This window comes from Centruroides vittatus, unplaced genomic scaffold (genome assembly GCF_030686945.1).
Source record: "Centruroides vittatus isolate TY-2023 unplaced genomic scaffold, ASM3068694v2 contig_986, whole genome shotgun sequence".
In the NCBI taxonomy this organism is placed as follows: Eukaryota; Metazoa; Arthropoda; class Arachnida; order Scorpiones; family Buthidae; genus Centruroides; species Centruroides vittatus.
In genome coordinates this window covers 541658-568294 of record NW_027122655.1, presented here as the reverse complement: position 1 = coordinate 568294, position 26637 = coordinate 541658, and the positions used below count along the sequence as shown (strand labels likewise).

General features: G+C 45.4%; 2 protein-coding genes across 2 annotated transcripts in view; both read left to right on the top strand.

The window, feature by feature from the left end:
- Nucleotides 1-3129: 3129 nt before the first annotated feature.
- The window catches only part of LOC136985992 (CDK5 and ABL1 enzyme substrate 2-like), a 390978-nt gene continuing 367470 nt past the window's right edge, over nt 3130-26637 (top strand). The window contains exon 1 of the mRNA XM_067283423.1: nt 3130-3141. The gene's annotated coding sequence lies outside the window, so the exon portion shown is untranslated. The remainder of the gene's footprint in view (nt 3142-26637) is intronic.
- The window catches only part of LOC136986013 (myelin transcription factor 1-like), a 67236-nt gene continuing 43914 nt past the window's right edge, over nt 3316-26637 (top strand). The window contains exon 1 of the mRNA XM_067283462.1: nt 3316-3459. The gene's annotated coding sequence lies outside the window, so the exon portion shown is untranslated. The remainder of the gene's footprint in view (nt 3460-26637) is intronic.

The following is a 26637-nucleotide window of genomic DNA, read 5'->3' as shown; positions in this document are numbered from 1 at the left end:
TACGGGAGAGGGGGTGGGAATTTCCCAAACCGAAAGTTTACTTTACACCCGAAAGTGAGGCTCGTAGTCGGTAACGATTAACGGCGATTAAAGGGGAGAGCAGTTCGGAGTTTGGCGGAGGGAGAAGAGGAAAACGCGATCTCGTGCAGAAATCGGAGGCGGAGGAAAAGCGTGCGCGCGGAGATTCTTCGCCCGGGCGTCATTAGGAGGACGCGGCGGCCGGCTATTTCGTTTTAGCGCCAGGCCCGGTGGCCGGCCGGATTATAAACTTCGCTAACCGTGACGTGACGGAGTAGCGTGAGCAAGGGCGGACGCGCTCCGGCGCACGCTCTCCGCACCGCCCCCGCCCGACCTCTCTCGTCGATATTAACGGCCGAGCGGCGGAAGCCCGCGCGCGGGGCCCGCCGACCCCGTCCGGCGCGCTCCCGAAATACCTTAACGATGCCCCACTACTTCCGTCGGGAAGATTTGTCTCCCTCCCATCGTTTCGTCCGACGGGATTCCCCTATCGGCGGAAGAAGGAAACTCGGTCCCAGGCGGGTCCTTTAAAATGCGAAATTCTACTCGGCATTCAGACGAGGCGGGAACGATTTAACGGAACGGTCACTGACGAGAAAAGACGGAGAAAACCAACGACAAATATATTTTGTGGTTCGATGAAAACTGCCGGCAGAGAAAGAAGGGCTTTAATTTACATCCCACCAAACGTAAATAATAAGAACAGATACAGCTGCCAACGGAGGCGGTGGCCCCCGCACCGGTATAACACGCCGAGTGAAAGAATTTTTAAATAAGAGGAGGACCAAACACTGGGCAAAGAACTGCTCGTAGAAGTTACCGGGCGGAATAATAACGCGTACGAAAGATTTCAGCCATTTCTCCTTTCACCGAATTATTAAATAATATTGGATCGAGGTAAAAAAAAGGAGTGGTGCTATACAAATCGATTAATTAACGTAATACGTGTAGAAAACGACTAGACAATCGTCTATATTGATGTGTTGTTTATAAATACGAAAAGCCCAGCAGTTGAAGATTTTTTTATTCGTCGGACTAAGGGCAACGATCGATTTTGTTCGTTGGGGTTAAAATTTACAACTCGACACGAGAAACGACAAAATAAAGAAAATATTTTGCCTTTTTCCGTGGTCTTAAAAAGTACATCCCCCAAGCCCTATTTTTGCCGCCTGGCGAAATGAAACTAAATAAGGCCGCGGCCTGGTTCCGGGTTCGTTCCCGGCTGGATATTTCCGGGCGCGCTGCTCCGAATTCGTCCTCTTCCCTTCCGTTCCTCTAATTCTGGCCATTTAGACCCGGCCGAAGTCCCGACCAACCCGAGATCGGGCGCCGAACAAGGGATAATTAGGGAGGGGGAGAGTAATTCCTAAATCCGGGGCGCGTTTTCCCCGCCGACAGAGAAAAGGGATTCGGGGTAGGTTTCCGCCACCCGGTAAAGACAAAAACTATCCATCTCGTGGTAAACTTTTCGGGATTCCCCCCAGGGCGCCCCGGGTAAGAAGGAGGCTGGGGTCAGAGGGCCTCCCCTTCGGCGGCGTCGAGGGAAAAGAGAGCCCTAAACTGTCAGGCGCCGATTCTTTGTTTTTGGCGGGAAACGGCGTCTGACTTTGTTTCTTTCGGCGGTGGTCGCGTCAAGCGCGGGAAAAATATTTCGCCAATATTTAGGTCTCGGTGCGAGGATTAGGATTTCCCGGCCAACGTCTAGACAGTGTAGGTGATGGGAAAATTGCCGCTTTCTCCTTCCAGACCGTCTGACGTCAATTTCGTCTACCCCTACCCGACGCCGGTGGACGTCGTTCCGCGGGTCCCTCTTACCCCCTTTTTCTACCCCGCTTTCATTCGTACGTTTCCCGCCAGAATACAGTTTCTGTTTTTCCTACGCTCGAACAAGAATCGGCAGCGGAATTAGCGGTTCTAAAAAATACAAACGAGAGGTTCCCAGGCAAAAGAAAAGACGGTCGACGAGGTTCCGTCCCTCCCTGTCAAAGCCGAACAGTAGAAAAGAGAAGGGGTCGGCGGCAGCCGAAACCTATTCCTCCGGCGAAAAATCTGCCGCTCGACCTTTCCCGAAAACCTAGAAATTTCGGATCTTGGTGAAAGGAAAATTTTCCGGCTTCCCTCGGAGTGGTTGTTGGCGGGAGATTTCGCCGTACTTCGGTCTACTTATTTGGACTGAACAAAAACGGTGCGAGTGGGGTAGTAAATAATTGCGTTCTTAATTTGTGATACCGGCCAAAACACGCATGCGCGAGGCTTCTACTATTCGAATAAATTTCGATTTAAAAAGAAAATAATAAAAGCCAGGACCAAGACTTTCCATCGGACTCCGAGACGGGGTGGCTGCGATTTTAAAGCGCGGCGCTCCTTAACCCCGGGTGGTTTTATGTCCCGGTTTCTTCCCCGGGCAAACTCTTTAAAAGCGTTTTTAAAAATTTACGCGTCGGAAAAACACATTTATTTAACTCGTCTTCCGCTTGGCTGTTTTTTCTACGCGCCGACTGGGCTAAAATTATCCACCTTGGCCTCGGTCCTCCCCGAAGAAAAAGGGAAGAGCCACACTCTAAGTAAAAGGCTGTTCGAAAAAATTTCTCGGCCCACCTAGCCAGGGGTCGAGACTTGGCCGGAAGACCAGGAAAGGAATTCTAACGGGTTAAGAAGCCAGAGTAGTTTTAAGAACTAATCCGACCAAAGGGCACTGTCGGGGGTGGATAAACGACGACTGCGCCGGTACGAGACTCCGAACACTAAATACGAGAAACGGATATTCCCACAAAACATTCAGCGATTAGAAACCGAAAATGCGCTTGGATTTGGACGGCACCCGACCAAACTTTTCTCTTTCCCAAAACTTCTTCCTTCCTTCCCCTCGCTCCTTCCACTCCTCTCCCCTTCCGTCGCTTTTCCTTCGTTGCCAAACTAAGAAACCCCGGGAAGGGGTCCGAACTGTTCCGTCCACCGTCACCCTCCTCCCGTCTAGGAAGGAAAGGGGGATCATCCGGGTCTCTCGCCCTATTTTCGGGCAATCGAGGCCGAAGACCACGCGGGTATTTTTTATCGGCGCGCCTCCGCCGCTGGAAGCCAGGGGTTACGGGCCGCGGTCGGAGGGGAACGCGGAGAACGAGGGTGGGGGAGACGTAAAAAGCGCGAGAAGAGTAATTAGAGACGAGGAGGGAGCGGGAGATGGCAACACGTTGTCGATAATACCTCGGGAGGGAAGTTTTGGACTCGCCCTGCCGTATCGACGGGAGTATCGTCGGAGGTCGGCGATCGATACCAGTCATTACTGCTCGGGAGCTGGTACGCGTCGCACCGCCGGCATACGGTGTGCGGCTCCGGTGTGGCCAGTCCGAGAACAGCTGGCAGCGGCGTGGTCGACGGCCCGACCACCTCGTCCCTCGGAGCCCGGCACAGGCTTCTGTCTCCGCCTTCGGCCCGACTCAGGTGAGACTTTCTCTTTTCTTACCTTTATTTATCTTTCCGACGGCCGATCGACGGCCCGACCCACCTCCTGTCTTTTGCCACCTCGGCCTCTGCCCTCGGGCCCTTACCCTCGCCTTTCGGTCCTCTCCCACGCTTTTTAATCCGGCGTCGTAGTCCGGTGGCGCCGGGCCCCCGGGAGGATCCGGGGTATTCGAACCACCCGTTAGTCTCTATTATTAATCCACCTTGGAGTTTTTGCCCCTCCCCTCTCTACCTTTGGTCTCGCGCGTTCTCCGACATCCCCCGGGTGGGCGAATTTTTTAGGGAAGCGAAAAATTGTGGCGGTAGTCGCACTGGAAAAATTACGCCCGGCCGGTAAAGTAGCCGAGGCGCGGAATATTTAAACGCGGATTGGCCGGAGACCGACGTCTGGTTTCGTCCCCAACTCCCCCGTCGTTCGGGCGAGGAAATAAGCTCGAGTGGAAGAACCATCGGTTGGAAAGCTCCTCTAAGCTTTTCTAATGACGAATTAATTACAAATAACATCGGCGGACGCGCCTGAAAAATAATGCAGACCCGAGGAACGGAAGGGCCCGCCCGACCCGGCGAGGACTCGATTGTCCGCAGAGTCGAAGGTAAAATAAGTACGGACTTAGAGGGGAGGCACCTGGTATTTGAGGTGACCGAGAAATGATCTGCGCTGTAAAATAGACGGGCTGGCAAATCTGCCTTAAAAATCTTCGGTCGGAGATAAGAATAAGGGGAAAAAAGAAAAGATTCTCCTTAGTGGAATATGACATAACGTTATGTTCCGGCAAGAAAAGGAAAGGTTTATTGTGCTTGGTTGCGAGCGATTTCGTGATGACTAAATAATATCTGTATCCATAGCGACAACCACATCTGCACGTGACAGCTGGTACTTTCCCATTGCTGCCAGTTTTTAGGTAATTTTCTAGTGTACACAAAACTCTTCAAGCTGATGAAGTCTCCCTCCCGGCATGAACGCCTGTAAATGTCACGTACGATGCCAACGCTGCGGAGAAGTATTGCCGGAAAGTCGATCCCTCCGTCCGCGGAGAAAACCTACGCTTTGCGTAAAAGTAATTTGCGCGGCGCCCGACTTCCGGTTCTCTTCCTCCCCTCCTGTTTTGCCGGCCGCCCACCCCCAGCTGAAATTCGTTCCTCTCGGGGACCGACTAAAACTTCCCTTCTGGCTCCGGCGGGAGCCGTTGGGAAGAGGGAAAGACGGCGGTTCCGGACGACCCCCGGAACAGAAGAAAGAAGAGAGCGCGTGCCGAACGGGACGGGCGGAAGAGGGGGCGGCCGGGTTTACGGAGAATTAAGCCGTTTTACGCCGGGAAGCGGCGAAAGAAAATCGTTTAGACGAAAATTAAGACGGACTAACATCGAATTTCGATTAGCAGAGATATGCGGAGTTAATAAAACATTCCTATCCAATTAGATTAAGACACCTGAGGCAATTTTATTAGAGAGGTGTCAAAATTCCTCTCTCCTCTCGCTTCCCGGCTCTTTCCTCTTCACCTTTATTATTTCGCTCGTCTCTCCTTTTTACACCCTCCTCCCCGACTTCTTTTCTCGTTCCTCCGGCTTTCGGACTTTCCCTCTTCCCAACCGTTTTATTCCCGGAGGGGGGCGTAATTAAAACCCGGCAAAAAACGTCCGACCCCGGCCGCGTAATCGATCACCCGAAACCCCCTTTCCCGCCCGAAACTTGGCCTGGCGAGTGCCGCTGGGAGGCGAAAGTTTGAAAGGGATCGGCAATCCGGATGACGACTCCGGTCGCTGGGTTCCGCTCCCTCCTCTGCGTTTCTTTGTCGCGGACGTTTTGTTTATTAGGCGATTTTCTTTACCCCAATGTCGCCTGCCTTTAATTTTGCTCAAGAAATTTATTCCGGAAGGAACACCCGGCGACAAAAAAGAAATACTCGCCGGGCGAGGACCTACGACGGCGATTATCGGTGGTAGCGGAGGATAAGTCGCCAGGAAAGGCTTTTGCCCTCCGCCTTTCCGCGGGAATAAATGTTTTAAAATCATTTTCCCAACTAAATGAAACGAAATTCTACCATTTTTTCTCAAAGTTTTTCTTCACGAGAATAAGAATTTAATAAAAGTTTGAGTGCGTCATTTATAAAAAATGCATCAGATTTGTTCCTTTGGTAACACTTTAAAAATATATTAGTTTTTAGTTTTAAAAGACTTTTAAAGCGTTTATTACGTGCAAACCCAGAGAAATATTTTTACACTTCTCGCTTCCCCCGCCAATAAATATCGGCGGAGCAAATAAAAAGGATATCTTTTCTCCAATTAAAAACTTGGCCAAGCGTTCTTAAATTTTTCGACTTCGGTCCCCTAGAAATCAAGAAAGGGGAGGCTTCCCGTCGGGGGGTGCTCCCGGGGGCGTAATTCGGCGGGAATAACCGGGAGCCCGTCGGGTGGAAATCCGAAACGATCCGGAAGGGAAAGACGCTTAGTGCCGCCGACCACGCGCGATGTCCCTTTAGTTACGAGAGTGGCCATTGTTCCGAGCGGCACGTGTGTGACACGGCCACGTGGTACGGCCGGTCTGACATAAAAGCGTGATAAATGAGCCTCACGCTAAGTGCGTGAGGGCAAGAAGAAGAGAAGAACAAAAAAGGCGTGACGTAAGAAGCATCTAAAGAAAGTAAAGGGGGAGAAAGAGAGAGAGAGAGAGAGAAAGAAAAAAGGAAGACGGGGGTGGTCGAGTGGAGACCCCGCCAAGATCTGTTCATGTTGGGTCTGTTGTGTAGTATCATTCATATTTCATGAGTGTGCGGCCAGACACCAGATGGCAATAGACGACGTATTATTAGTTCTTCGTGCGGGGAATTCGTGCGGGAGTCGTAACCGTTGCACTCCGGATTAACACCTGTAGACACGTTCGTCACCCTTTGATTAGCAACCTCTTACTGACAAATCAATGCTTTTATCGCGTAATTTGTTTCACGCGTAAAAACCAATGCCGTTCCGGACGGAGTACGGAATTTACACGTCTCTTTACGGCAAAATTAAGCGCGGTTAATAACGAAAGAATCGTAAAATGTTTATGGAACGGGCGACGACGAATTTTTACAGTCCTCCTCTCCACGAATAAAATCCCGCCCGCACCCGAACTCTTTCTTTAATTCCCGTTTAATCGCCGTCTCCCCTCTCCACCCTCCACGCTTTGGCTCCGGCTCCTTCCCATCACCTCGGTGGGAAGGAGCCGAACCTTATTAGGGCGACTGTTCGCCCCGCCGGCAAATTTCGGTCGGAGGCGGAAGTCCACGAGGCGTTGAGCCACCCTCCGACCAAACGGGAGGTAAATTTGGACGGAGGAAAGGATTTGGTAAGAATTGCCGCAGAAACCGGTGGTTTTAGACCGGGGTAGATGCGGAATTAAGAAAAAGAGAGAGACGTGCGCGTTTTAAAATCAGACGTCTGCTATTGATCACATCGATTGGCGATAAACGATTCGTACGTCCGTAAGTCCGCCACTTTCGTAACGCGCCCGGTTGTCGACACCACCCCCGACTGCGTTTCTTTTTATATTGGCTTAAGACCCGTCGGACGACGGATTAAATTCGGTGCCAGCCACGGGGGGCGATAAAACGTTCCCTCGAAACACCCGATCCGTGGTTTTCTTAAATAGATGTTTCCCCGGAAGAAGAAAATTTCCTTCCTCCCGGGTGGGGGTAAAAGACGCGTTAAGTCAGTGGGAAGGTGGAAAACGAAAATTTCCGAGAGGCAAATCGGCCGGAGCGGGCCCGGAGAGGGGAAAAAGGGCGGCAGGCACAGTCAATTAAATGATTGACGACGATGAATCATTTAATTTTCTTTAGACGAATAACAATTATTTAGTAAACACGGTGTTTTTTCTCCCGTCTCCCTTTGGGTATTATCCGGCGCTGCAGAAATTTATGAGGCGGATCTCGGTTTTGTATTATTTATTCCGGTTTAATATGACGTCGACGTCGTCGTCCGGCAACTTCCTCTCTTTTAATCATTAATAAGTCACAATTGTCTGAAGCCGACATGAAATTTTAACTCGAACCTTCCCGCCGATCGTCGCTGCCTCCGCTCCTCCTCCTCTTCTCGCTTCCGCCGCTCTCACGGACCTCCTCCTCCTCAGTCCCCACGCGTACGCGCGGACGAAAACGTAGCCGGAAGGGCGAAGGAAGAAGAGGCGAGAAAGTTCAGTCGCCGGGAGGGAAGGGAGGGGAGGAAGACGTTAATCCCGTTCCGAGTTTGAAATTTTAATCGTGGGGAGTGGGATCTGGCCGAAAAAGGTCGTCGGAGCTTTGTAAATCTCGCCCGGAGAAATCGTCTTAAAAATTAATAAAAGAGCGAGAGGCAGAAAGAAATCATTAAAAATCGACTAATAACATTCAAAACGGGCGGCGATACAACTTTTACTTTCTCTCTCTTTTTTTCCTTCTTCTTCTTCTTCTTGGAGTTAGACAATTTTAAATCGCGAGTTGCGACACGTCTGAGCAGAGTTTCTCCCAGAGAATTAAATCTAGTCTGACATCCGCCAAGAAAACTTCCAGACAACATCAATTACTCCTTTGCTAGATTATGGACCGGCTGCAATTACTACATCGCGCCGGAAAATACTTTTAAAAACTTTACTTTCTCCGCTTTCCGGAGGCCCCCGCCCAACCGCGCAGCTTTTTCTCTCCTCCTAATAATTAATAAACGGGCTCCCTCCTCGGTCCCCGCGCAAAATTTAACATGAACGACCAACGGAGGACGTTCCTTCTCTTCTTCCTCCCGGTCCGACTCCACCCGTAATACGTAACGCAAAAAAACCGTCGACCGAAAGACGACATTTTAATTCCTTCCGGCGGTGGGTATTTCCTCCTTCTCTTCGTCTCGATTCGGATCGTCTCTTTATCAAAAAAAATGGAGACTTTCCCCTGGGAGAAGCCCTAGTGTTAAAGGGGAGCGCCCCCTAAGATGTCACTCGGCTTCTTCTGTGCCGAATTTTCTTTGTGGCTACGCCACGGCGCCCGCCGCCTTTCCGTCCTACGCGTCGATCGATCCTAACCCCGAAGCGCCAATTCGCCAGCGCGTTCTTTTGGAGCTGCCAGTTATTTAATTTTCCCTCCTTTAATAAGTACGCGCGCCTAATTTGCCGAATAATTTGCGCGGAAAAATTAAAAGGAGGAAAAAGGACCGTTTGGGAAGAGGAGGCAAAAAAGTAGAGGCCCGTTCTCGGTAGGAGAAACTACCGACTAAATATTATCGCGTATATCGGGGCGGGCGGTAACCTTAGTGAAAGTAGTCACCATAAATTTTCACATCATCCTACAAATTGCTTTGTGCATTCTAATTACCGATAACACTAAACAGGCTTCTCTGCCGCTCCCGCTCTCTTTTCTAATCCTCTCGCCCGTGCGCCTGCGCCCGCGCGGCAACCGCCGGTGCGGAGAAGATATCTCCGCGGGGGGAGAGGTGACGAAAAAACCCGAGATTTTCCTGGGGAAGGACGACCGGAAGCGAATTTTCGGGGTCGACGTTTCTCTTCTGTTTCTGACTCCTCCGCGCGGGAGAAAAAATCCATCTAATTACGTAAGGCGGAAGGGGGAAGACCGTATTTTGGAAAGCGACCGGAATCCGGGAAGAGAATTCGAAAAGCGAAACGAGTGGAGGCAGCGGAGGAAGAAGAGGCGGATAAACGAGAGTCCGGAGTTACGGGCCAAAGAGTGGGAAATTAGCCACAGCGTTTTCACTCGGTGGGTCTTCCGGGAGCGGAAATTTTCGAATTTCTAACCCGAGAGAAAACAAACGGGAGGAAACCCTCCGCCACCCTGGGAGAAGTTTCCGATTTACGAGTTATCGAAAGAGGGGTTCGAAACGGAGGGCGCGGAACGCGGGCGGGGTCGGGCGCGCAGTTTGTTAGTCGGGACCCGAATAAAACTATATAACGCAATTACCGGTTGTTTGATAACGGTGTAATTAAAATTTCATTAAGAGAACTTACTAACGAACCGCGGCTCGAACTTAAATATTTGAACAACACTAAAGTGCGGGACACAAAAGGACGAAGTTTTTCCTTTTTTGGACCCGTTCTAACTAAATTTAAAGTTGGAGTTGTGTGTTTTTTTAATTAGGCGACGAGAAAGAGCGCGATTTCTCGCTTCTTCTTTCCTCGATTGTTATCGATGTTTTAACCGCTAAATTATAGGCTTCAATTAGGAGGGAGAGCGCAACCGTGAATAAATAGCGTCGGCAAGATGATTGATTGGTAAACAGCGGTTCGAAAACGATAGCGGTCGTCTTCCCTCCTCCGCTTCGCACCTCGTCACCTTTCCTCCGGCGCACCTCCGCACTTAATCCGCCGCCGAAATCCCCTAAACCTGGTCCGGTTTACGTCTGGCCAGCGTGGGGGCAGCGTCTTTGCAGATAAATTAGTTTTCGGCCCGGCCAGAGAATAGAGCCGGATGGGGAATTCCCGGCCAAAAAAGCCGGACGGCGTTTGGCCGTTCAATTAAACAAACAACGGACGATATTCTGGAAGTAAATCGTAATTTAATAATTCTAATCTTCTCGGAATAAAGTAAAAATTGCGCATTTTAAATGAAGTATAAACAAAGGGGGGAAGAGCCGAGCCATCGGAAGGATTAAGGAAAACATTACCTTTATCTGAAGGAAGGCGAAGGCGCCCACCTTTAAATTTTATTAAGAAAAAGAGGGGGGACTAATGAAATTACCACTTTGGACGGAATAAAGTCACTTACAAAGATTTATCCCGCCAATTGGAGAAACAAAAGTTTTGCACTCGGACGTCTGTTAATTAGTCGAAAAGTTTCCGGTTAAGAAATCGGACTTTTAAGTCCTTCGATACTTATTAAATATGTCCGACTTCATTAAGACTGGGTTAAAATAGTTTTGCAGCTCGTGTTTATTATGGAAATGTAGTCTTTCGACGGAAATAATCGAACAGATGGTGCGGAGTTCCGCGCGGTGCCTTTTGCTTCTCACCACTCGTTACCCTTGCCCGTATCAAATGCCTTTAATTGCCGTTTAATCCGCAATTTTTTAATTACCAATTTATTAAAAACCCCGCCCCGCCCGAAATTCGCTCGAAAAGACCATCGCCCCCCCCGGGACGGTGGAATTTCGCCAAACGCGGGTCCGGGCGGCCCGCTTTATTTTTCCTTTCCTCCGCGCTTATTAACATTTGATTGTTAATTAGCCGAAAACGGGACATAGGGTTTTTGTTAACCTCTTTCTTTTCCTCCTGGTCGAAATAGTCTCGTTCCATTTTCGGATTAAGACTATTTCTTCTAATCTTTCTTCTTAATCCACTCCCGTTAGCGGTTCTTCCCCGGCCTTCCGGTCTCCTCGGCGTTTCCGTCTAGCCAGTAATTTTCGTTTCCACGGCGCAAATAATTGTTAGTGTTTCTGGGACACGCACGAACCAGGTACGAACTTGGGTTTTGCCTGCAGACCATTACCACCTGGTTATTTGCCTCTCTCCCTCTTTCGTCATCCTCTTCGACAGACTTCCTCGTTATCGGGCCCATCGTCAGATGAAAAGCTTCGATAAAAGAATAATTATTTTCGAATAAATATTCCGAGAGGAGCCCCCACTCCGAATACTCGGAAATTCGAACTCCGGACGATAAGGGGCGATAAATCGGCCGATTGCGGGAGGAGGAAGAGGCGCGGGTAGAATTAAACAGGAGAACGGCGGTAGAAAAAATAATTCTAAACAATTAAGACTGTACGCGCGTCAAAGTAAACAATCAGTAATCGTTACGTAATCTTTTACTCCGCAGCAAATTTAATTTACGAGAGAGAAGCTTAATATTTCCACGTACACAACACTTAATCACCCTCTCGGACACGGCGCTCGAAATTTGTGTAGAAGAAGGAAAAAGAGGAAGAAAAATCGGGTTTTACGAAAGATATAATCTGTTTTCTCTCTCTTTTTTTATCTTCTAAAGGTTTGATGCAAGTTGTAGAAAACACAAGAATTCTCAGGATGGAGTTACAAAAAAAGAAAATCCAGTTTGCACTCGTAATCTGCTATGTTTGATCAGAGATAAGACTCATAATTCCATCCGACTGAAAAGAGTGAAACAAACGAAAACTTTTAGATTTACTCGGATGTAAAACTAGACCTATATGTTTACCGGCAGAATTTATTTGCTTTTACTTGACAGCTTTCCTTAATATACTATTCCAGACCCGAATAGAAGTACGCTTTATTCCATCGATTTTGCTTTTTCTTTTCCGCTTTTCGGTGCGCTTGCCCGGATGTCGACGCCCGATCGATTTTGCTCGAATTTTGCGCCTCGATTAATTAGGTGAAGGGCACAGTCGTTTGTAATTCTCCCGGACGACAAAAATCTCGCCCTCGCCCCACATTCCTTTCTGGTCTTCCTCCATCCTCCCGCCCCAAACTAGTCTCGTCTTCCTTCGCTCCATTCTCGTTAGCGCCCAATTTTATAATTTCCAACAACAATCATTTTCTTTCGTCTCCGATTTCCACCTGGAAATTGCCTCTTCCTCTTTCCTCCGTTCTTTTAGCATCGGGCATTTTAAAATTCTTCCGCTCAAACGCTTTGGCCATACGTCACCTTCCGGGTCGGAATGTCCGTCCCCGACAAAATTCACCTCCCGGTTTACTTTCAAAATACCATTTTCGGTTCTTTTTCCATTCCGAAAGTCCCCTGGAAACGGTATAATTGCCACGTTATCGACCGATTAATTACAAATAGATCAATACTTTAAAAATTTTTTTCGTCTCCCCGAAACAATGAGACGAAAGTATTCGGTTTGTTTGTTTACCGCCAGACAGACGTGGGCGACGTGTCCAAGGGATGCTTCTATGGAAGACCTTCTGCGGGAAGATGTTACTATCGTGTAGAAAACCCGGAAAAGTTGTGGCGGGTGCTAACCTACTATCGACTACGTACTGTACCTTCGTCGATAGTTGATATTAACGTAGGCCGAAAAATGCCTACGTTATGCCGTTATTCGTCAAACAAAGGTAACGTAAGCTGGTTATTTCCCGCGGTTCGAGGGAAGAACGGAACGGCATATTACGGATATTTTTCTATTTCCTAATTTACCCGACGCAAGAGTCCCTTTTGGCCTATTGTTAATTTACGCTTCGGAAGACTTAACCCGGTGCCCGATTTTCTATTAAGCTAAATAAGCTGGAGCTCGGGGTCTGGGCTCTGGAGGACCTGTAAATTTTTATTTTATATTCTGTTTCATTTATATTGTATACGACTTAAAGTTTAATCAAATAAAAGACTTGGCTACGTATTAATAACCTGCGTAAATAGACTTTTTTATACAATTACACAAATTGGGGAAGGGGCCTGAACTTTTGTTAGCTTAGAACCTAAAAAATATAAATCGGGCGCCGACTTAACCGTTTGCTTTTTCTATGGGATTTAAATTTTGGCGTTAAATACGCTACTATTTCGCTTAGGTTGAATACGACTATTAAAAATCAATTTATAAAACAATACCCGCTTAAATCCTATGGCGCCTTTCGTTCTTTGTTACGTGTCGCTTTCTCGTCGTCTCCGTCCGTAAATAATGTTTAGGCCAACAGGTTTGATAAGGCCCGCCCACCGATCTATTTTCGCGCCGAGACGGTACTGTACGTGATATTTCCAATTTAAGGAATTTTCTGCATGTAAACACCAATACAAATATACGGTCGGTCGTATCCCTGGATAATCGAAACCATAGACAGAGTTACCATTAGCACGGACCGTCCCCTGGGGTTTTCGACTGGACCGCAGTTTCAATGACGAAATTGGTGATACCGGACGCGGTTCGTTTCGTTACGTAAATTATTTATTTGAAGTGGTAAAACTACGAGTCGCAGTTGTAATATTACGACGAAAAAATTCTTTTAACCCATCGACTTAAGTTTGAAAAAAAGTTAAAGTTGTAATAATAACCGGAGCGAATATTTTGTTTCGTATGCCGAAACATTTCGCTTCTCCCGGAGAAACATCATACGGAGAATTCGGAACCGAAAAACGTACGAAAGTTTCCAAGGAATTTTTACCAAGTTTCGGTCACTGGCCATTTCCTTTCGGCGCAATTTTTCTTCCTTTTAATTTGCCAGGAGAAAATTAAAGCGCCGAGGACATTTCGCTTTCTTACCGTCCGGTGTTTTCGCCTTGGCTAAATATTCCGCATCAATTTTTACGTTTCTGGTCGAGACGACTTTCCTCTCACAAATTGTTGCCGGCCGCTTGGTAACTGGTTCAGTTTCCACTTTGGCTTTTAAAACTAGTTATATAAATCTTTAATTATCTTGAGACGCGTAGGGAATTTTTTAGTAAAAGTTTTCCTTCCGAGCCCACTCCGTTCCTCTATTCGTGGTTACGGGCGGCGGTGAGCCAAGGTGGTGGGCCACCGTGCTTTAAATCCCCGGCCAAGAAAATTTCCGACAGTTTTAATTAAATTCGGATCATCCAGTTAAAGTATTTAAAGAATTCATTGGAAATTTGAAGCCGTTGGCGCCGGGACGATTCAGATCCGGTTTAGTTTGGGCAGAGGATTAAAATTCCTTTCATCTCGTCCCGGCGAATTTCGGATAACCTTACACCTCGGGTGTCGATGCCTCTTTAAGACGTTTCTACACCGTTATTAAAATGTCGATTAAGAACATTTCAAAAACTTAATTAACAAATAAGGCGGGTGGAATTAATCACTCGACCCGGTTGCGATTTGCCTGGCCGAAAAAAAATGGGAAACGGCCACCGACAGCGGTTACGCTTTAGCGCGCGCTGGGCAGCGAATCCCAAATGAGTAGGCCTACCAGACGATAATATGAATTAATGCGCCGGCGGTTAATGTACTACATCGGTTAACAATAGTCACTCTGGGCCGCCGTTAATTCTGCACCCTTCTCCACAAAAACCCACAGGAATTTCGAAAGAAATGGAATGGGAAAAAAAGTACTTTTTGCCACTTGTCGTGGTGTAAATTCGTCTCCGGGTTTAGACTGACAACCGGGGTGGCCCAGAGGGAACGAAAGGACCCATTGCCCCCACCCCTAAGCGACTTTTTAAGTTTAACTGCGATTTCATTATCATCATTTAATTGGCTAGTCCCGTCTTTTGTCCCCACCCCAGTAACGATACGAAATGATAAAATATAGGGGGAGAGCCCGACGCTTTTATCCATCGAAATGGCTTTTATAAATATTTTTATTTTTGTTTGGAAATAACTTATTAAATAAAGATTGGGCGGAGCGCGGAGGCTTTAATTACCGAGCCGAGTTTTGATAGTTTGGGTGGAGACGCGTCGGGAAATTGATTTATTTTCTGCGAAGATAATCTGCCTCGGACTACGAGCGCCTTAATTAAAGATAATTAAATCTAAAAATGGCGACCGGATGTTCCGCGGGTTGAAAATGTAACGCGGGTCCGGGCGGTCGGGGAGCGGGCCTGCCCGCCATAAACCGTAACTTGCTACCGAGAGAAAGAGTACTGTACCGTACGTCTGTCGGTCGGGCCGTGTTATTTTATCGAAATTCCGCTCGTTACGAGCGAAGTTTCCCAGTCGCGTGACGTAACTACGCTCCGATCGATAGAATCTTTAATTCGAAATTTTCGGTGCGAAACAAGTTGCTTCTAGTAGGCGTTTCCGGGCCGATATCAATTGCGGAATCGGAGGAAAGGGATGGGGACCGGTGGGGAAATAGGGCGCGGAATAGGGTGTATAATTAAAGTAAAAGGTACGAAAATAATTTGATGGAAAAAAAAGCGTCGAGTGGAAAAATCGGTGTTTTTTGTGTGTTGGCCGCAGCGTTGCATATTAAAAACCCCGGGAAAGAATTGTCGGACTAAATTTTGATCCCTGTCGAGAGAACCGCTCTCTTTCCGCCTTCCTCTCCGAATCGAATGGCGTAACCCTCCTTAGCGGCCCGTGTATGCTGGTAAGTTAATCTTATCCGGGCGAGGCGAAGAAGGGTGGGAGGCGGCTGCCTAAAACTGACACGACCTCGACTTATAAGCAATTGCCTGGTAAATTTACTGTCTCGGACGAGATTTGTAAATGTAAATTTTGTTATCTGAGTGCCGAGCTAATCTATACCAGCAGCAAAAGTTGTCTTTCCCAAAACTCATCTAATGAGTGATGGACCAACCGGCAGGGTGTCTTATCTGTCCTCAGATATCCGAATATCTGTGATTCCTCCGCCATCTTGTCTTAATGACGCCCAGATAACAGGAACCGCAGTAGTGTGTCATTAAATTCTGGAAGCAATTTGATTGGAGAGTAAAAAAAAGAAAAAAAAAGAGGAAAAACCTTTCGACCATATGCAGTTTTCTAGGTTGCCCATTAGTGTACTTCGCCGGCTGAATTTCCTCTAGCAAAAAATTTTTAGGTGTTTGTTATAGTTTAAATTTTGTCCGCCGTCCTGGCTTAAGTCAATATTAAACCGGAGCGGAGAAAAAATTGTTCCTTTAGCAAAAATTCCGGCGGCAAAAAACAGGCAAAATTGGGTTACGTCCGTTAATGCGGGCCAAATATTACGTAGAAGTGGGCATGAAATTAGTATATTAATTTCGAAATAAAAATGATTCGGAACCGGCAGAAGTTTGCCATCTAATCCAAAATCGATGGGTGTTAATTAAATTTGATTTAGCATCGAATGCGAAGAACGAAATCCAACGCGGATAACAATACAGAAAAATCACAATTTGCCTTTAATTAAAATCAAACTCTGGACGAAATTTTCGAGGTGGCTCACCCGGCTTAACGTTTGGCATCCATTACGGCACCGAACTATATTAACGTTTCCGATCTGCCGCGATCGATAGAGAATTCTCTATCGATTAAAACCGGGTGGCCCAGTATTGGCTAAAACCAAGAAGAGCCACCTTCTTCCAAATAACGCATTCAAAGTTAACGTTTCGCGCATTAGCGGATGAGTCGTTAATATTCCGGAATAAACCGACCATTACGGAGCCCGTCACAAACTACGACACTTGATATAACGCCCGGGCTTATACCGAAGTAGGAAACCGACAATATTGTCGACACAGACTAAATTTTTTTACACCGGGTGGAAAATTCAAATCGTCTCGGAAGATCTTTAATTAATATTCCACATTCGTCACTTAACTTAAACGGAACACGATCCTTTAGCTACGGTTTATTAGGAGTACAGGTAATTGGGAAGATGTCTCTTCTGTAGAAAATCGTAGGCGAGATCCTTCTCTGGCTTTTTTCTTTTTTCCTTTCTTTTAATCCGTCGGTTACGCTTTCCTGCCGGAAAACAACTTATTAATTCAGATTGGCCATATAAAATTAGAATTAAAATAGCATTTTAATAAGGTTACAGGAGATGATAGCTTCTTTAGTTTAGCTTAAATGAATCGAACGTCTTACGAATCGGTTAACTTTCTATCGTCCATCATAATTAAAGCTTCGTCTTGACAATGAAAATTCAGAAATTGCCGATCCTCTTGACAACTTGATCGGGTGCGCAACCATTGTAGATTAAATTTCTTGCGCCCGCATTCTGCATTTTTTCCGCAAAACGAAATATTCCGTTCTTAACCGGCGATTAAGCGGCCGCCCGCATTATTTTACCACAACGCAACAGACGTAACGGTTATTATACGTCTCGGGATGAACGTCCCTGCTCTAATTGTAATCCGGTTAAGTCGTAACCCGGTGTCTTCCACCTCCGAAAACCGCACTCGGCGTCCACGCCGAGCTTTTGTTACGAGATTATGGATGGGACCGTCCTGGGTCCCGCCGGACCGTCCCGGCGTTATGAATTGCGAAAAGATTTCCGAGACGTGATTGGACGGAGATTGTCGAACGTTAGTTTTTATGTCCTCGATGGGGTTAGCAGACCGCCCGGTCTGTTTTACTAGGAAATTTCCCCAAAGAAATTCCTTTTCCTACCTTCTCCTTTTTATCCCCTCCGGGGTCTTTTTTAAAAATATTTTATTGCTTTCGGCTTATTGGAAAAATTAAAATTTACACCAAACCCAAACGTTTCGCCCTGTAAACAAAATATAATTACCGAATGGGAAAGAAAATTCTTTCCTCCAAATGTCACACGCTCGTTTATTTATTTATATATTTTCAAATACTATTTTGTTTTTTCGAAATCGTTCTGGTAAAAATCAAAAGCGGGCATTTGAAAAAAAAAACAGTTTCGTTATCGGAAATTATTGGAATTTCCTAGTTTCGTAGTGGAGGAGAGAAGTAATTGGTACGAATGGGAGTAGCCATTGTTGGTCATCTTACAACCCCTCGTCCCGTCTCCAAGGAAAACTTGTCGAACGTAGCTTCCCCGATTCAAGTACAATATTATAATTTTTGTAAGTTACGGTCGACCTCTTAACATCGGTAACTACGAAAATTTTATCGTCCCAGGGTTCGTACCCGGTGGTGCAAAAACCGAGAAAACCGACCGACGGAGGGGAAGACGCCTCCAGATTAATAATTTGTAGATTTTCCCAGGTTGGATCGGTGGGTGGTCCACACCCGGCGACGGCAGACGTTGCCAATTTAAAAATCGGCATTCCTGACTTTCCCCGCCCTCCTTTGTTTCTTTACCCAGTCGAAACCTGGGATTTGGCGCTTTCTATATTGGGGAATAAGATACTCGGCGCCAATCCGGAGAGTCATCTCCCGCGTGGAAGCGCGCGTACGACGCATAAATTAGTTACCAGAGTCTCGCGCGTCGGGGCGAGACGGCTAATTTCCCCGCCCGACGTTTTCCGCCGTAAATCGTAAAGTAAACATTTCGAAACGACGTTTATCCGGGATTTTCTTGGCCACTCTCGGCCATACAAGGACGTTCCCGACGAGCGGTAGATCTTAAAAAATTTCCGGTGGTAACGACCCCGGGGAAAAATCTCCACCCTCCGCCTCCGACGACGTTATATCGCGAGGGTGAGGTCGTGGGGTGGGGGAACCCTCTGCCGGGAAAGTTTCCGACTTCCGAGAGTAAAAGAGGCGGGAGAGGAGGATAGGTAAAGGGGAAGGCAGTCGGCGTATACCCAGCACGGTTGAAAGGCGGGAAGAGGAAATAGGCCGAAGCGGGAAGAAAGAGAGGGAAGGGGTCTCGAATGCCATTCGTCAATTAGATAAACAAAGACGTAAACCGGCCGCGCCCCGGACGGTCGATACATCGGTTATTATCCGAAAGAAGTTAAGCTAATTCCCATCGACACAAAATGAACAAAAGTTGCGGAGGAACGGAGTAATTAAAAATACAAAACGTCGGTCGACGGAGAAGGAGAGAGATTCGTAACGAGGCATTTTCCGTTTATAAAAAAGGAGTGGCGAGGGGGGAGAAAAAAAACGGCGGAGAAAAAGCCGTCGGAAATCTACGCCAGAACAAGAAAACATCTGCCGTTATCGACTTCGCCTTTACGCTTCCTTCTCCTTTAAGACGTCGCGACCTTCGACGCGGTCGGACCGCGGCACCGGGCCACCCGCCTCCGCTACCGGTCCCCCGCCCCACTTCCGGCACCGTCCCCTTTTCCCCACTCCGGATTATCGACGATTATTCTCCGTTCGCTGGCATTTTCCCTTAATTAATATTTAAACGGCAATCGTTTTCCAAAACGTCCCTATTTTACCGGCTGGAACCAATTTTTTCCCGCCTAAATCGATAGGGCCACCGAAGGAAAGGAAGTTCGAGTCGGATTAGGTAATTATCCGGAAACGGTCCGTGGATTCTAAATAGAAAGGTCGAAGGCTAATTATCTGGCCGGGCAGAAATATTCGTCTTTAAAGACGGAGACGACGTCTGTGTGTCTGCGGATAACATATTCGAACCTTCCCTTCGAATAATAACGCGCGGTAAGGCGTAGGTAAGGTTCGATTACTCCGACTGGCATCCGGATTAACGGGCCAATATTTCGGTTTTTTGATCCGGGATGGAAACGATTATGGTCGACGGAGTATCGGGGGTTACCTCTTAACCGGGGACCGTTGTTTGGCTTGTAATTTTTGTCGCCAATGTTTATAAATGGTTGGTTGGAATCTTGGCTGTTTGTAAATGAATTCTTTGCGCGGCGATAATAAAATATATTCAAATTTCGATGGAAATATTTGGATTTGATTTTGCTTGCCCGGAAACTTGTTTCCGACGATATTAATCGATGCGTGCGGAATGTGTTTTCTGCATAATAATATCAATAATATTAAGCTTCGGTATCTCGGAAATTTTATTGTTTGCGGACGTTTTAATTGGATGATTAGGGAAGGGCCCGGCTCTTAAGCCGAGAAGCGCCAAAATGCCAGCCGGTTTGAACGAGAGCTGGAATATGGCAAGCTGCAGAAGTGCGTAGCGAGGAGGCGAGACGACCGGATGAATCAGAAGGGCGTGCGGTGTGAGAAGTGGAAGGGTCTTTGGCGAACTGCGCCTAATCGAATTTAGCCAGTAGCGGGGCCACTCGTTGCCGGGAAGAGGGGGCGACTACGGCGTAATTCTTGCCCCTCTGCCCACACGACACGAAGGGGGAAGTAGTACACGAGGGGTGGAAGCTCCTCAATGAATGATAGATCCAATTCCGGCAGTATTGGTGGAGACCGCCTACTCCTGGGATCAATCCTGGAGCCTTTCTGACTTTTTTCCTCGGATGTGTAGTTCCAGCCTGCTAGGTTGTGTGATAACGGTTTCCTGCAGGGGGTGGGGTCAATCGTTAGAACAGCCGAACTAGGTAGAAAACCGGAAGTCCACTAGATTACTTCTTTTTTTCTTCTTCGCTTCATCCCGAAGATCAATAATTGTCCCGTTCTGTAGAACACAACACAACCTTGCTGCTCGCTGCACTTTCCAAAAGATGAAATGCTCGAAATGATTGAGGGATTCGACAATTGCATCCAACACCGGCTTTTTACTATCTCTCTTTTTTCCCCTTATTATTTTTTAACTTATAAAATTATAAAATACTAAAATATCGAAAGAATATTTTTTCGAAAACCTCTGCCCCTTTTTTAAATAATAATAATAATAATAGAGTAATTTTTGTCGGGTGAAAGTTTTGCTTAAATCGCAATTAGTTAATCGAAGAAATCGATAATCCGGGATTAAGAATTTATAAAATCCATGTTCACGAAATTTAGCCGTTTTAGCTCGGTCTCCGGAATAATTTTGCAGCTTAATTATTATTAACTCGAGCCGTTTACGCTAATTAACGAAAATCCAAAGAGAAGTAGCGGAATTAATGCACACAAGTCAAATTTAAGACAAGAAAAACAATTATTCTGCCAAAAAAGAAAAAAAGAAAGAAAAGCAGGAGACTTATACACGGCATTCAGTTGTAACGAAAGGAGCTAATTCTATCAATTGGGCAGAAACAAAAATTGTCTCGTCCACGTAACTCTTCTTTCTTCTCTTTCTTTTTAGCTACTTCGTCACGTCTTCTTTCTTCTTAGCTTCTCTCTCTCTCTCGCTCGCTCTTCTATCGCATCTCCGTCGCAGCTTCTACAATTGCATAAGAAGTTGCCAGCGCTACCAGGCTTTGTTTAGTACCGAAGCGGCGCGAGAACAGAAATATTTTTGCATTTTATGCATCGCAGTGCATATTAAAGCGGATAATCATCTTAGCTTAGGTCGCTTCTCTCTATATCGGGCTTATTCCGTGCCGGATAACGTAGCCGAATGCATTAGAGGAAGTAGGAACGAGACCTCGGAGAGAGGTCGTTGTCTTATCTTTAGACGAGTTTCTTATCAGTTAATAAGGCAAGTGCAGCAGATAACATTAAACGAACAATAGACTTTCAACTAGAGGAATCGATTATCCTCTTTTAATATGCAAACTATGCCATTAATTATAAAACAATTAATGTTATCCGGGAATCCGTTTCTCCATTCGGAATTTTATTTTAAGAATATATTATTTTGCTAAAGAATAATAACGACGACCGAAAGGAGGATAAAAATTATAAGTACCAATTGGAACGAAAAAGAGAAAGGTCGAAGAAGAGCGAGAGGTTAATTGGATGATGGATGAAGGGTTTAGATCACGGTTGGGTCGAAGTATTAAGGATTCGTCGAGAACTCTCTTGGCTCGTCGGGCATTAAAATTCTGCCAAGAATAAAAGGTTAAGACGGTCTTTGACGAAAAATATCGAAGAGGGAAGGACGAAAATTCGGCCGAAGTCGAGACCTTGTCGTAACTTGCAAATTCGTCCGAATTTGAAACAAGAAATTAGTCTCTTTTTAAACCGAAATTCTCCGTTTACGGCAATTTACTACAAACAGTTGGTTCGTGATAACAAACAAAAATGCTAATCGTTTGATTATCTACAAAATTATAACAATTTTCCGGAAAAATTAAGAACCAAGTTTATTTTCTTATAAAATCGAACACGTTTTTTTTTTTTTTTTTTCGTACTGACCTTATCGATTGTTGTATATCCTTAGAGAATAATCATTTTTATAAAGATATTTTTTCTTTAAGCCGTTTGTGTTTGAGATTCTCGATCCAAACTTCCTCAAAACCGTATCCAAATTTACGAGAAAGGATCTTAAATTCGATTATATCGTTACGAAATTAGAAATTAAAAAAATTCCGTAAAACCATTCGAAAAAAATGGTCCGAAACGTTTTTTCTAATAAATTTTGTAGGAGATAAAATGCAATTTTAAATTCTATTCCATTTTTTTAAATTAGAAAGATTGGGGATTTTTTATCCAAAATTTTGAAGGTTTGAAAATTTGATGAAAAAGCAAAGGTCGGAGGAAGTTGGAGAGGAAGAAGACGTAGGAAAAGGATAATAATAAAGTGAGAAAACGATCGAGTAAATAGATAATAACTAATTTAACATGTTTAATTTCGTATAATTATGCTTGATATAATTTAATTGAATCGTCATTATCCCGTAACGTGCAATAATAAGTCGGGATAAGGGCGAATTCCATTTTTGTATCGAATTACTTGAGCCTGATTGGAGAAAATATGTGGAAAAAGCGATTTTCGTCGACCCGCACTCAATTCGCACTTAACTGTAATCGTCTTAATAATATAATAATTATTCGAATTTTAATTACCAGTCAGTTTTTTTTTTTGTCGGTCGTATGGCGGGAAGCGGATATTTCCCCGTCAAAAATCGAATTAATTAAAGTCGAAAAGTTTAAAATAGAGGCAAACTTTCGATTTGAACGTCTCGTCTCCAAAATGGCCACTTGCAATTCCGAGTCGAGGAAGAAAAGAGGAATTAAGAGGCGAGGAAATCGCGGCAGATACGAAAAATTAATTAAAAAGAAATCGAAACGAGTCTAAAATAAATTAAAACGGGCCCCTTTCCAGGCCGGCTGCAATCGAATTATTAAAGCTGGCCCTTAAACCCGGCATTAAAGAAAAAGAAAAAAGGCAGAACTTTGGCGGAGAATATTAAAATGCTATAATTCGAGTTATTTAAAGAGGGTGAAAAGGGAAGGGGAATGAAGGCACGAAGCGCTTTCGGTCGTCCACGTGGCGCATTTTAAGACCCGGCGGAGTATTGAAGAGAGGGCGACCTCCGGCATCCGGCAGCGGCGAAAAACGGGAAATTTGATTACGTACGTGTCAGATAGTAAATTAACGTGACTCGGTCACGGGGCACGCTCGCCGGTCGGGACGACCGGGATAATTGTCCGGTCCCCGGAGGAACCTCGGCACGCGTCTACCTGGTCGTGATTGCGCCACCTGATGTCCATCCTGGGCAATTTGTTTGATCTCAATTACTTAGCGTTGCTTAGTGTTTCCAAGGATTCCAACTTTTCTGTCCGGCTGTTTACTAGAAAGACGGTATCGATCGTCCACACCGGCTTCTATCTAGATAGCTTTCCAAACATTGCACCAATCCTATATTGCATTTATAGCACGATGACACTACACCTCGTTAATTTTGCATCCTCTTACTTCTTGACGTCATGCATATTCATCCTTCTCGCTTTGCATATTGTTTTGAAGGAGGAACGAGCTCTCGTTATATTTCCGTGCCGAGAGGTTAAGCAAATCCGGGCTTTATTAACATTGGCTCCTCCAAATTACTTCCATCTCCTCTGCCGGGCGGAAGAAAAAGGGCCACGGTCCGGGGACCGTCGGTGCCGGCGGCGCCTAGCGCCTACACCGAAATTACGGGCGCCCGAGGTGTAGCGATGGGTGGAAAGACGCTTTAATGCAGGAAACGTGCTAGGGAGTGATGCATGCGGTTTTGTTTTCGAGTGGCCGGTCGGTCATTTAACATCGCTTCGTCATTTGCACTGGGAGGAGTTGTTGCCATGGCAACGCGAAGGGTGGCACCGGCGGCGTCACGTTTGTGTTGTCGACAGTCCCCCTCTTTACCCCGGGGACAAACTCCTCCTTTCTCGTGATGTTAAAATTATTCGTGTCCCGAATTAGGTGGCCGCTTTATCGACTGGTCGACCCGATCGATCGACAAGGTCACTCCGCGGACCCAATTTTTCCAACGCGGTAACTCCAAAGGAAAGAGCCACGGACGACCTTTGACCTTTGCCAAAAAGGGAAAATAGGGACAATTCCGTAGGCGCTACGGATACCAGAGCTTTTTTTTCCGTCTCCGCACTCATCCTAACCCGGGGATTAAGCAGCTTTGCTACCGTCTGTCAGACACAATGCATAGGAGACAATCAGTTAGTAGATTGTGGATCGATGATGAGCGACCTTCTACTGGAGGAGCTAACAAGTCACAACTCTCCCAGGAACTGTTTAGCTGCGACCATTTAAATCGTGTCAATACATTCGCTCCTCGCAAGACCCCGTTTCAAATCTCGACTTTTTTCTTTCTCCTAAACGTTTGCCGGCGTATCATTTTATGGCGCGTCGTTTGTAAGGGTTCACCCCTGCGCGATTTACCAAATTAATCCGTTTTAACGCCAATTTCTTACCTTAACATAACAATAGATTCGCTTTGCTATAAATTAGCACCTCGGTTGGAAAATATCTTCCTTTCGTACATTATTAATATTTGCCGGAATATTTACTGGCGTAAGAAGTAATAGAGAATGTGGGAGCAGAATTTATCGAGACCAAGAGATGGATCGATACCGTAGATGAATTCCAAATTAAGAGTAGTCTATTCGAATTCTCCTGCAAAGTTTCGTCGGGCATCGATACCGCGCTGTAATTTTTGGCCGTGGCAAGAGAGGAAAATCGATATCGAGTAAATGTTTCGAACCAAAAAATTAAGACGTAAACATTCCGATCTCCAAACCATTCTTGACCCACAACTACGTACAAAACGGCTTTTATATTATTCCCCAATTAATACGGAATTTATCAAAATTAATAATATTATACCGCGTACCGCATCGTATTTATATATCTGCAGATAATACTTATTATAAACATAATTATTTAGTATAGTAAAGTAGGATATATGGTTATAATTATACTAGTAATTCGAAAGAGTATCGTAGCGTCTTTCTACACGTTATTATTCGTAGGGGAGAGTAATTAATTGTAAGAAACTCCGCAAAATATCTGTAAAAGAAAGAGTATTTTCGAAAGTAAAATCTTTGTCTCTTCCGGCAACTTTGGCCAGTTTATAAATATTAAAATTAGGCGATCACTCGTAACATTTTAATGATTTCATACAAATATTTTAATGAAATTTCGGTGTCGGCGAACGAATCGATTCTTTGTGGTCGGGCCGAAAATTTCGCCGGCTCGTCCCCTCCCCCCTTAAACCCCGGAATAAAGTCCAGAAGGTATTTCCTTTACGGCGTTTATTAATGGGCAGGAAGCGACGCGTGCCGCCGCTCCAACCCTCCGCCCAACGACGTAATTTCGATTCCCACCGACCTCCCTGCAAAATTTACCGAGCGAAATTTTGATATAAACTAACGTAATTCGAATCGAAACGCGAGAAAGTGGAGGACGTGACGACACGACGAGATGCGGCGGGTGATTAAAAATCGAGAAGACGTCGAGTGCGACGACGAAAGAGAATTAGGCGTATCGATTATAAAATAGGAGAAACTCGAGTATAGAAGTGAACACGGAAGAGACTAGCACACACGCAGACGCACGTACTGTACTGTACATATAGAATTGTTAGAAATTAAGAATCTAGAAAATGAAAAAAGTCGAGAATCTATAAAATCGGAGAGAAGCAAGAATCTATAGAATTGGGAAAAGTCGAGAATCGCAGAGAGCCATGATCTATTGGATTGGAGAGAGCCAGGAATTGGAGAAAGGAAAAATCTATACGACTGGAAAGAGTTGAGAGTCTGCAGAATTACGGAAAATTAGAGGAAATGCATCGGTGCCAATCGAAAATCCTTCCGGATATCGGCGCCAATTATTCTTTATAATTAATACCGAATATTTCTCCTTTAAAAATTTCACCCAATCATATTTTTCCATCATCGAAACCGTATAAAAATAATTATCGATCGCTTCGGAATAACTCCTATTTAAATATAATTATTTTAAAAAGCCAGACGTTTCTTTAAATCTTCATATCTTCCAAACTACGGTAATTACGTCTTAATCTACAAATAAATTCCTGGATCGATGCCGGATTATAACCGATTTATTCCTAAACAACGGTTAAAGTCGCCGCCGAAAAGAGAAAGAAATTACACGTCGGAAAAAGGCAATTTTTTCGATAAAATCGAAAGAATCCAAAGGAAATTCGCATCGAATTAACCGAGAGTAATTTGCAGTTAGCCAAAGCCCAGCGTAACTGGAAAACCAACCCATTTTTAATCTTGCAAATTAAAATTCGAGCGGCTCGACGAAACGGGAGAAGAGTCAATAATTTCGAATGATCCAACAGAGGTTAGTCAATCTGGAATATTTTAGCATCCGTCATTTCGGATAAATAACGCCAACCAGGAAAGAAAAAACAAAATTGGCATTTGCATATGTTACACAACGTATTTAAGACATTACTTGTTCCTATTTCTCTCTGAACCAAATAAAAAGTAGGGAAAATCCGGTTTGAATCGGAATTATCTCCGGATGAGAATTAATATTTAACTGCACGGTCTACGGTTAATCCGGATGGCTCGGCCTCCATTCCTACCATTTTATCTACCGTCCGACATAATTTTTAAAATAAGTATAACAAACGTAGGAAATTGAATTGATTAATGGAAATAATTAGAATCTATATCAGTCGGATAAGCGAATAATTTATCAGATAAGGCGAATTTTTTCTTGGCCTGTCTCGGAATTACGAAATAATAAAAATGGCGTAT